We start from the raw sequence: 9,964 nt of genomic DNA, 5'->3' as shown, positions 1-9,964 counted from the left end.
CAGAGTCACACCGTGGTGGCCTTCGTGGTTACCAGATCAACCGTCCCGTGCTCGTGCTCTGGGTCACTCCGGCCCAACACCACGTCACAGTGCCCGCGCCATTCGCCTCACCCCGTCTCACCACGTGGGCATTTTACCGTCTCACGACATCACAGGAAGGGTGAGTACAATAAAGTGTCTTGAGAAAGAAAGACCATATTTATGTAAGCTTTATCGTAATATATTGCTATAATTGCTCTATTTTATTATTATTAATAGTTATTATTAATCCCTTACTGTGCCTGATTTTCAAATTAAACTTTGTCACAGGTACGTACGCATAGGACAAAACACAGTGTGCGTGGGGAGCGGTGGTGCCCGCAGCTTCAGGCATCCACTGGGGATGCTGGAACGCACCCCGAGGACAGGGCGGGGCTACTGCGAATGGATGCTGGCTTAAGGCCCCGGTTCTGGGTGGTTTGTTTCACAGCAGTAGGAGCCCGGGACGCCCGCCCTCCCCACTGCTTCTCGGCGGCTCCGAAGCATGCCCAAGCTTCTCTTCTGAAGCCCCCCTTGATCCCGCACCAACTCCAGCCACTCCTCCAAGAGGGTCGTCTCCAAGGTCACCAGGCCTGGCTGTGCAGGAGTCCTGTGGCTTATCTGACGGTTGACCCCGGAACGCCTCCCATGCCTCCCCTCAGCACTTCTCCACTGCCCCTCGATGTGACACTCTCTGTCCCGCCTCTGCTTGCCCTCGCCACCTCCTTCCCTGTGCACCTCTGTCCCTCCTCTTTAACTCTTGGGCCTCCACCCTCCGCCCTCTTCACCCATCTCCAGGCCGCTGCTCCGCTGCCTCTCACGTGCCAGTGCCGCCCGGATCCCTTTCCGCGTCAGGCTGAAGTGGCCAGCTGGCCCCTGGGCCTCCCACTAGGTCACCCTGCAGACGCTTCAACCTCCGCAATCCCCACGCTTGCTCGGCACCCCCACACCCCCAGCCCCTCCGGGATGCAGCCTCACTTCATTCTGCGGCTCACGCAGAGTAAGCCACTGGGTGCCAGCAAGTTGGCCTCCATACTGGCCTAAGATCTACTGCCACTGCCCTTGCCCCGGCCACCGCCAGCCCCCACTGGACCCCACCGTGCACGTATACACTCAGCCCTTTCTCCTAACTGTACCACTTTCCAACTTAAGGTCCTTCTGTGGATCCCCACTGTCCTTACAATAAAAGCCAAAACTCATTGATGTGACTTAGGGTCCCCCCCCAATCTATTCTGGGTCCTCCTCTCCAGCCCCAAATCTAATCTGACCACTCCCTGTAGCCACACAGGACTCATCCTTCTAACCTGCTGCACGCCCACATGTGGCCTTTCACACCCTGTTCCTTTGGCCAGGACACCCTTCCCTGCTCCACGGTGCAGCAAACACCACCTCCCGCAGGCCTTGACTTCCCCAGGAAGGCTCCTCTGACCCCCACCCCACCCCAGAGGGGCTGTCCCACTGTGCCCCCTGGGACACCCTCACCCTTCCCTGTTTCCTCTTGCTCCAGCACGCATCTCCCTTGACGTTAGCTGTGTGCTCAGCTATTTGTCTTCTCAGCTGAACAGGCAGCTCTGGGTGGGCAGGAAGCATTTATTATGGCATAGCACAACAGTTGGCATGAAGTGGGTACTCAATAAATATTTGTGTATTAATGAATGATAAACATCATCGCCTTGCCTCCTCCAATCCCCGACAAAGCCTGGATTTAACAGATTTATAGAGGAGTCTCTGCCTTCACCCTCCATTCACCTGCTCAGCCACTCAAAACCCATCTGTCGAGCACCCGTCGTGTGTCCGGCCCTGGGATGGGCAAACAGATGACAAATGACTGGACTAACAATACTATTCGGAAATAGAAGGGACCAAACTGCCGACACACACAGCAACAGGGGTGAAATCTCAAAAGCAATATGCTAAGTGAAAGAGGCCAGGCACAAAGACTGCACACTGGATGATTCCACTTATATGACATTCCTGAAAAGGCAAAACTATGAGGACAGCAAACAGATCAGGGCTCCCAAGGTGTGTGTCACAGGAGGAAGGGCCAGATAGAAGCCGAGTCCCCTTTTCAAAACTAGTCCCAGATGTCATTCAGCATCACCTCTGCCACATTCTACTCACTGGAAGCCAGTCCCCAAGGCCAGCCCATCCTGAAGGGGAGGGGAAGGAATGTCCACCTTTTGATGCAACAGCGTCAAAGAATGTGATCATCACAGACACCATGTGACCGCCCGGCACGCGGTGTCCACCAGGCGCGGCGGCCACACGCACTCACGCTCACGGTGTCTACAGGTTCCGCTGCAGCAGCACAGACACCTGGGGGGCCCAAAGGCGGCTCTTTCTTATTGTAAGAACATTATTACAACAATGTTAAAGAGTGTTTGGGAAGAAGAGAAAATCTGCCCTCCCTCATCGCTACTTATTCCCCGTGTGACTTATAAGTCATTTACCTTCTCCATGCCTCAGTTTCCTGATCTGTAAAATGGGCATAATTATAGTCCCTAACTCATAGTATTATTGTGAGGATTGAATGAGATAATTATAGAAAAGTGCATGGCACATGGAAATTCCTAATGACACTGCCGTCTGTCACGAGCTGGCTGGATGAATCTATGAGACAACCCATTAAAAGAGGTGAGAGCAGTGCCTGGTACCTGAAAATGAAAGAGTTACACGCTATTGTCATCACAGTTAAGATAATAATTACTGGTTATAGCCTCCCTCAAATCTCCAGGATAATGTGCAACCTCCTAGACTGCCATTGAAGGGAGTCACTGCCATTTACCTCTAACCCTCCCTGCCCCATACCACATTTACCATCCTTGAATGTGCCTCGAACACACAACCTTCCCGTCTGCAGCCTGTTCTCCAAAGATGCCCTCTTCCTGGCCTCCCCCTGGTGAACATATATCATCACAAACAGTGGGCGGGGAGGCAAAGAGAGATGGTCAATCATGTCCGCTTCTCATCATGCCATTGTAACTAGCAATCAGAAAATAATTAAACAGGCCGGGCGTGGTGGCTCACGCCTGTAATCCTAGCACTCTAGCAGGCCGAGGCGGGCGGATTGCTTGAGGTCAGGAGTTCGAAACCAGCCTGAGCAAGAGCGAGACCTCGTCTCTACTATAAATAGAAAGAAATTAATTGGCCAACTAATATATATATAGAAAAAATTAGCCGGGCATGGTGGCGCACGCCTATAGTCCCAGCTACCCGGGAGGCTGAGGCAGGAGGATCGCTTGAGCCCAGGAGTCTGAGGTTGCTGTGAGCTAGGCTGACGCCACGGCACTCACTCTAGCCTGGGCAACAAAGTGAGACTCTGTCTCAAAAAAAAAAAAAAAAGAAAGAAAATAATTAAACATAGAAACATCTATTTTCACATAGACACACAAGTCAGTGATTCCTGAAAGTGGGGAAACAGTTGAGGTAAGCTCCACCATGGTCTTGGTTTTCTAACTGGAGACATGGAGACATATTCCAGACCACCGAACAAAGAGAAAGAATCCAAGGGGAGCACGACAGTCTCCCTGAGCTGATGAGACAGAGACTGGAGTCCAGGGAGGCTGAGGCTGCTGGAAGTTGCGGGCAGAGCACCAGAAAGGAGGGAGCCAGGCAGAGGAAGAGCTCGAGAAATCCGCACAGGGGTCCTCTGGAGCCTTGGCCAAACTATAAGCTGTGCATGCCTAGGGTGAGAACCAATGAGGCCAGGCAAAAATCAACTATCAGAGACAAAATGACTACACACAGAGCTGGAAGACTGAGTTCTAACCAGTCAGACTAGAAAAGGCTCATTGATCAACTTAACAAAGCTTACAAATGAGCCACAAAAGGAGCAACATGATCCACATGTAAACTATCTGTTTGTCAAAGCAATATCTTTAATACTCTTTAAAGGAACACAACGAAATCCAAACTCTCAGCAATAAAATATCACAATGTCCAGCATCCAAACAAAAACTACCAGATGTGCAAGAAAGCAGGAAAACTAGAAGAAAAATAATTCAAAGAAATAGACCCAGATGACAGAGATCATGGAATTAGCAAATACATTAAAATAGTTACTATAACAATATTCAAGAATTTAAAAAGAAAGCATGGACATAATGAAGAGATAAATGGAACCATAAAAAGAAACAAACAAAACTTCTAGAGCAGAAAAATACAATATATGAAATGGAAATTTCACAGGAAGGAATAATAGCAGATACACTGCAGACAAAAAGATTTATGAACTTTCCAGTGCGGTGGCTCATGCCTTGTAATCCTAGTACTCCGGGAGGCCGAGGTGAGTGGATCGCTTGAGGTCAGGAGTTGGAGACAAGCCTGAGCAAGAATGAGATCCCCGTCTCTACTAAAAACAGAAAAAATTAGCAGGACGTGGTGGCATGCACCTGTAGTCCCACCTACTCAGGAGGCTGAGGCAGGAGGATCGCTTGAGCCCAGGAGTTTGAAGTTGCTGTGAGCTAGGCTGACACCGCGGCCCCCTAGCGCGGATAACAGAATGAGACTCTTGTCTCCAAAATAAATAAATAAGATTTATGAACTTAAAGACAGGGTGACAGAAATCACAAGGAAAATTAGAAAATATTTTGAACTGAAGGAAAAAAGTGAAAACACAGCATGTTAATAATTGCGAGATGCAGCTGAAAGAGTGGCTAGAGAAAAACATACAGCTGTTAAAGCTTACATTAGGCAAAATAAAACTTTTAAAACATTTGTACAGGAAAGAGAACAGGGCAGGCCTGAGACTGCTATCCTTAGAAAGGCCGGTTTACAAGGCCGGCTTTGACTGGTGCTGTGGTTTGAGTTTGTCCCCCTGGAAACTCACATTGAAATTTGATCTCCAATGTAACAGTGCTGGGAGGTGGGGCCAAGTGGGGGGTGTCTGGGCCATAAAGAGATGAATGCCCTCCCTCCAGAGGGACTTCTCCCTCTCTGGATTAGTTACTGCTGGAGCAGTTGTTAGAAAAGTGGGTGCAGCTTCCTCAGCTCTCTCTTGCTTGCTCTCTCACAGTGAGATCTCTTTGCACACATCCACTCGGCTCACTTTTCCTCTGCTCTGCTATCGTTTGACCCAGTACGTGGTCCTCGCCAGAAGCCAGCGAGATACGGTGTTATGCTCTTGAACTTCCCAGCCTGCAGAATTGTAAGCTAAATAAACATCTTTTCTTTATAAACTACGCAGTCTCAGGTATCCTCTCATAGCAACACTAAACGGACTGATGTAACTGACGTCTGGGAACTTTGATTTCAGGAAGGTTCCCATCATTCCTTGATAGAAGCAGCTTACTGTGCGTAAACTGTTCATGTAAACAATATGCTTATGGCTGAACAATGGCTTTCCTTCTGGTTGTCTGGAATGTTGGCTTAATGCCATGCAGAGAGTGCCCATGTGATGAGCCCGAAATAAAAACCCCAGGCCTGGAGTCTCCAGTGAGCTCCTCTGATAGACAGCATTTTAAATGTGTTGTCACAATTTGTCACCAGAGGAATTAAGTATTAATACCTATTATGTGACTACTCTTCGAAGCTTGTATCTGGCTTCCTTCGAACTTTACCCCATTTGCCTTTTCCCTTTGTAATTTTGTTTTGTATTTTTGCTATGATAATTCTTAACAAAGAGAATGACAATATTCTAAGTCCTATAAGTCCTTCTAGAAAATCATTGAACCTAGGAGCGATCTTGGGGACTCCAACACACCACTGATTCACCTATGAAAATGAAAATGAAGGAAAACCAAAATAAGTAGGAGAATGGAAATAACAAAGAGCAGAAATCAGGCCTGGTGCAGTGGCTGACACCTGTGAGCCTGGCAGTCTGGGGGAGGGGGGCAGGGGGTATTGCTTGAGCTTGGAAGTTCAAGACCAGCCTGACCAAGAACAAGACCCCCTCTCTACTGAAAATAGAAAAATTAGCTGGGTTTCATGGCACGTGCCTGTAATCCCCCTACTCAGGAGGCTGAGTCATGAAGATTGCTTAAGCCCAGGAGTTTGGGGTTGCTGTGAGCTAGGCTGATGCCACTGCATTCTACCGAGGGTGACAGAACAAGACTCTTATCTCAAAAAAAAAAAAGAAAGAAGAAGAAGAAATTAATAAAGTAGAAAAGAAACTCAATAAAATCAATAGTTCATGCTTTTGAAAAGATCAATAAAAATCAATGAATATCTAACTAGACTCATCAAGAAAAAAGAAATAAAAAACAAATTACCAATATCAAAATCAAAGTGGATTCATCACTACAGATCTTACAGATGTTAAAAAGATAATAAATGAATATTATTAACAACTTTAAGATAACAACTTTGGCACCTTAAACAAAGTAGATGAATTCCTTAAAAAATATGAATTATCAAGATTGACACATGAAACACAAAACATAAACAGCTCTGTATCTATCACAGAAGTTTAATTCATAAAACCTTCTCACAAAGGAAATCACCATATATCATCATAGTGAATTTTATCAAACATTTAAGTAAGAAATACCAACCAAACATAAACTCTTTCAAGCCATAGAGGGTGGAATACTTCCCAACCTATTCACAAGGTCAGCATTACCCCAATACCAATACCACACAAATATGTTACAAGAAAACTATTCCACAAGCCAATGAAATATCCCAGCAGACTTTTTTTTTTTTTTTTTTTTTTTTTTTGAGGCAGAGTCTCACTTTGTTGCCCAGGCTAGAGTGAGTGCCGTGCATCAGCCTAGCTCACAGCCACCGCGCCCGGCCAACCCAGCAGACTTTTTTAAAAACAAAAATTGAGGCCGGGCGCAGTGGCTCACGCCTGTAATCCTAGCTCTCTGGGAGGCCGAGGCGGGTGGCTTGCTCGAGGTCAGGAGTTCAAAACCAGCCTGAGCAAGAACGAGACCCAGTCTCTACTATAAATAGAAATTAATTGGCCAACTAATATATATACAAAAAATTAGCCGGGCATGGTGGTGAATGCCTGTAGTCCCAGCTACTTGGGAGGCTGAGGCAGGAGGATTGCTTGAGCCAGGAGTTTGAGGTTGCTGTGAGCTAGGCTGATGCCACGGCACTCACTCTAGCCTGGGCAACAAAGCGAGACTCTGTCTCAAAAAAAAAAAAACAAAAACAAAAATTGACAAGCTGATTCTAAAATTTGTGTGAAAATGAAAAGGACTTCCTAGAACAGCCCACACAATTTTTTAAAAGAATAAATTCAGAGAACTTATACTGCTTGATTTCAAAATTTACTGTACAGCTACAGTAATCAATAGAGTGTGGTATTGGTATAAGAAAAGATATATAGATCAATGGAACAGAATAAAGTCCCAAAATAGGCCTACGCACCTATGCAATTGATTTTTTACTAAGGTGATAAGGTTATTCAGTGGGCGAAGAAGTATATTTGTAAGTAAAGGTATTAAAACAAATGAATATCAGACTTCCAGTTTCCATCTTGGCAGGCAAGGAGTTTAGAAACCATCACTCTCATCCTCACAATGAGAAAAAAAGCTGTTTAGTTTGTTTAAATGGAAAATCAACACCTCTTCTTAGATCCACCAAAGAATTAAGGTCACGGGGCAAACTGCTGCTCCCAAATTACTTGTCTGTCTGTCTGTCTGCCCTGAGACAGACAAGCAAATACAGAGAATTACAACTTACCAGAGCAGAAACCTCTGTGGGAACCAGCACCGGGTTACTTTTTACCCAGTACATCAGATCTGGCTCTCAACAAGAAAAACCACAAGGCACGAAAAAAGGCAAAACAAACAAACAGACACCACCATAGTTGGAAGACACAGAGCAAGTGCCAGACCTAGACCCAAGACACACCAGAGATATTAGAATTATCAAATGAGAAATTTGATTAAAACTATCATTAATATGCTAAGACTCTAAGGGAAAAAGTAGACAACATGCAAGAACACATGGGTGACATAAGCAGAGAGATAGAAATTCTAATGAAGAATCAAAAAGAAATGGCAGAGCCGGGCGCAGTGGTTCACACCTGTAATCCTAGCACTCTGGGAGGCCGAGGCGGGCGGATCACTCAAGGTCAGGAGTTCAAGACCAGCCTGAGCAAGAAGAAGACCCCGTCTCTACTAAAAAAAATTAGCTGGACAACTAAAAATATATAGAAAAAATTAGCCAGGCATGGTGGCACATGCCTTAGATCCCAGCTACTCAGAAGGCTGAGGCAGGAGTTTGCTTGAGTCTAGGAGTTCGAGGTTGCTGTGAGCTAGGCCAGCGCCATGGCACTCTAGCCCGGGCAACAGAGTGAGACTCTGTCTCCAAAAAAAAAAAAAAAGAAATGGCAGAAATAAAAAACACTGTAACGGAAATGAAGAATGCCTTTGATGGGCTCATTAGTAGACTGGACACAGCCAAGGAAAGAAGCAGCGAGCTTGGGGATAGGACAATAGAAACCTCCAAAACTGGAAAGCAAACAGAGAAAAGACTGAAAGAAATGGAACAGAACATCCAAAGACTGTGGGACTACAAAAGGTGTAATAATATACATGTAATAGAAATATCAGAAGGAGAGGAAAGAAAGGAACAGAAGATATATGTGAAGCAATAATGATTGACAATTTCCCAAAATTAAGATCAGACTACAGATCCAGGAGGCTCAGAGAACAGCAAGTAGGATAAATTTCAAAAAAAACTGTACCTAGGCATGTCATAGTGAAACTGCAGAAAATCAAAGATAGAGAAAATCCTTGAAGGAAGCCAGAATAAATTTTTAAAAATCTTATCTATAGAGGAGCAAGGATAAAAATTAGATTGGACTTCTTAGAAACCATTGACAAAAAAAAAAAAAAGAGTTGAGTGAAATATTTAAAGTATTGAGAGTGAAAAAACCCTCATCAACCTAGAATTCTATATTCTGCCAAATTATCTATCCCTCAAAGTAAAGGAGAAATACAGACTTTCTCAGATAAACAGATATTGAGAGAATGTGTTGCCAGTAGATCCGCCTTGCAAGAAATGTTTGTTTTTTTTTTTTTTTTTTTTTTAGGCCACTTAAGGTTCTAGAAACAAGAAATGTTAAAAGAAGTTCTTCAGAGAGAACCAAAATGATACAGAAACTCAGATCTAGGTAAAGAAAAGAGGAGCATCAGAGAAGGAATAAGTGAAGGTCAAAACATAACATTTTTATTTTTTCTTATTTTTAATTGATGTAACAAATAACATGTTTAAAATATACTGGGCATCTACCCAAAAGATCAAAAGTCACTTTATGAAAAAGACACCTGCACTTGAATGTTTATAGCAGCACAATTCACAATCGCAAAGCTGTGGAAACAACCCAAGTGCTCATCAATTCATGAGTGGATTAATAAAATGTGGTATATGTATACCATGGACTACTACTCAGCTTTAAGAAACAATAGTGACATAGCACCTCTTATATATTCCTGGATGCAGCTGGAACCTATTCTACTAACTTAAGTATCTCAAGAATGGAAAAACCAGCACCACACGTACTCACCAGCAAATTGATATTAACAGATCAACACCTAAGTGGACATATAGGAATAACATTTATCAGGTGTCGTGAGGGTGGGAGGGGGGAGGAGAGGATGGGTATATACAACCACAAGGAGTAAGATGTGCAACATTTGGGGAATGGACACGCTTGAAACTCTTACTCAAGGGAGGAGGGGGGCATGGGCAATATATGTAACCTTAACACTTGTACAACCATAATACGCTAAAATAATAATAATAAATAAATAAATAAAATAATAGCAACCATTGGGCAGGTGAAATGAGACAGCAACTATACAAGGGATGGGAAGGAGGAATGAGGAATATTTTGTTATTATAAGGTACTTGCACTACACATGAAACAGTGTAGTGTTCTTTGAAAATGGAGTTGGATTAGTTGCAAATGTATATTGCAAAGCTAAGAGCAACCACTTAACAAAGCAAAAAAAAAGTATAATGATATGCTAAGAAAGAAGACAACATG

The sequence above is a fragment of the Microcebus murinus genome, chromosome 14 (assembly GCF_040939455.1).
Source record: "Microcebus murinus isolate Inina chromosome 14, M.murinus_Inina_mat1.0, whole genome shotgun sequence".
In the NCBI taxonomy this organism is placed as follows: Eukaryota; Metazoa; Chordata; class Mammalia; order Primates; family Cheirogaleidae; genus Microcebus; species Microcebus murinus.
Note: the sequence above shows the minus strand (reverse complement) of the source record.